A 2,733-nucleotide genomic window follows, 5' to 3' on the forward strand; every position below is an offset into this window, starting at 1 on the left:
AGCACTGTCAGTGGTGGGCGTCGGGAAGTGTGTGCTCAGAGGAAAAATGACAGGTGCAAGCATGTCATTTCCAGAGAAGAGAAAGAAAAATGAGAAAACATGGCGATCTTTATCATTCCTATTTTTAAGTGGAAAAACCAAGGGTTGAATTCCCTTTTTCAGACATTCTATGGAATGTGCTATGGACGCAGCGACGAGGCTAGACAGTGAGAGAAGGCTTAGCCATGCCCTGTGGTCTCCTTTTCAGCCTCAGACCTCCAGGAGCAGTTAGATGCTAGGGCTCATCTGAGTGTCCCAGTCTGGTGGGGGTGGGGAGTAGGCAGTGGGGCACGAGGGAGAAAACTTATTGACATGAGAAGGAAATAGCAGAGAAGGGAGGAGAGCCCTGCACAGGTACCTGTGTGGTCCCAGAATCTTCTAGTGGGTACAGGCTTAGGGGTGAGTTTGTGCTGATTGCCAAGCCATGGACCCTGGTATATGGAGCAAGATGGCGCAGTCTGGGCTTGGGGAGCGATGCTCTTTCTCATTGGCATGTAAGTCCCATGTAGGCTAGAGATGGCCCTGTTACAGCACCGTCCTGACCAAGTGGTGAAGGATGGGGACCAAGGGGACTGCAGTGGTGGGCATGTGGGGGAGGTTTCTGAGTAAGTGGCAGAGACCAGTTCCTGTGATGCCAGCACTTCGGCCTTGGGCTCCGCTCCCCGAGCTGCCCATCTCCCCTTGGATGCTCCCAGACCTCTAAGGTTTCACAATCTGGGCTTTAAAGAGAGAGCTGAGGTATTTAGGGCATTTCACCAGAGACTGCTGCATTGTGTGCATGTGTGTGCATGCGTGGTGTGTGTGTGTGTGTGTGTGCATGTGTGTGTATGTTGAGTGACAGCTGCTGGCTTGAAGAGATACATTTGGTTTCCAATTTAAATTCCTGCCTGGGGTTATGAGGAATTTAATTTTGAGTGGTGGCGGTGGCCATGCCACCGACGACGTTAACACGTTGCCATAGGTCTAATTCTAGTGTAGGTCATTGAGCCATGGCGGGGGGCGGAGAGAGGGGGAGCGTCTCTTGCCGCCAGAGTCATCCAGTGACCTCAGAGAGCCCTGTGAAGTGGAGAGCCAGCCATGAGTGGATAAAATTTGCCCGTGCACATCCTGCTGGTGGCGGAAAGCGTGTGTGCACATCTCGGTGGAGGGAGCGAGAGGACAGCAGAGCCCGAGCTGAAATCCTTGACGACCTGCAGGCACAAAACCTCTTAAACCATCATTGAAAAGTCATTAGAAATCTGGCAGAAGAGCAGGGTACAGATTGCCAGGAGAGGACACAAAACCCCATTTTCTCCCCACAATACCTGTAATGAACTGGAAGGGCAGGGGTGGAGCTGAAAAACAGATTTCCTGCTATAACTAAAGTCTCTTTTCAGCCTAGTTTGCCACAGTTTTACAATGTGTTAGAATTTACATTCACATGTTTGTTAACCATTCTTTGGCTCAGTGAATCGTTTTTATCCGTCTGACCTTGACCTCTGCCATATGGTACCGCAAACTGTTGAAATGAAGTCAGAGCTGGGAGAGAGGGGGGTCCGGGGTGGGGGTGTGGAGCGCGCATTCAGACCAGGTCTCAATGGGACTCAGTGACTGGAGTCTTGTCCCTGACTCTAGGGAGGCCTTTCCCACAAATTCATCTCAAAGGGCAAAATGCCCCTTGCGTGAACCTGTGTCCTCTGCAATTGCTAAGTCCCATGTCATGATTGGTGCTGATTTTCAAATTTCCATTGGAAGAGTCCAGGGAATTTGGGGGTCATTTGCAGCAGATGTTATCCTGTAACTTGACCTTTTTATAGGGCCAGAGGTCTTGGTGGGGCAGTTCCCTGAGGGTGGGGTTTGGGCATATTCGCTTTCTAGAACAATAAAATAAAAACAAGCATTCCGAAGCGGGAACTACTGCTGCCTTTTTGGATGAATCGGGGGTCAAATTCTCCAAAGTTAACCCAGGTTTACCATCCTTGATACAGGACAAATATAGATATGGAAAATTCACTATTTCCTTGAGTGTGCTTCATCAATGAGGAAAAAGAGAAGCTAAATAATTTTTTGACTATTTGAGGGCAGGGATGGAGGGGTTTTAGATGAGCTCTCAGTCTTCTTGATTCATTATGATAAGGTCTCGGGGACAACTGGGAGAGGAACTGGCTAATGCCAGAGTGAGTGTCCTATGAAAGACACACCCAACGAGCCAAGTCACAAGCCATTGCACACATTCCTCTCCTCCCCTGTCCCCTATCGAGATAAGAGTACATTCAAACTGCCACAGGCAGTTAGTCTCAAGATCTCCCATGAGAGACCAGCAAATCAATCCCTCTTGAGGCTTTGTATCTGAATTGTCTTCCTCTGCTAATATTTATTATCTTGATTTTGCTTATCGGTAGGGCAATGCCACCACCCAGTTTATTGGTGGGGGGGAAGAAGGGGGGTTGAGAATAACTGACCTTCAGAGATTGCTCCCAGCCTGAGGACGGTGGGTCTCCATGGCCACTCACTCATTAACAAGCACAGACTGAGTGCTAACTGTGCAATAGGTGCTGATGACAGCAACGCTTAAAGTAGCTAGGACACTCCGGCTTCACATTCGGGTGGTACCATCGACTTCCTATGGTTTGACCAAAGTAGGAACCACCCTTTTTTTTCTGCAGCACAGACTATTTTGTGGTATATTGTGTGAACGTATGCATCTTGCCCTAT

The sequence above is a fragment of the Rhinolophus sinicus genome, linkage group LG04 (assembly GCF_036562045.2).
Source record: "Rhinolophus sinicus isolate RSC01 linkage group LG04, ASM3656204v1, whole genome shotgun sequence".
NCBI lineage: Eukaryota > Metazoa > Chordata > Mammalia > Chiroptera > Rhinolophidae > Rhinolophus > Rhinolophus sinicus.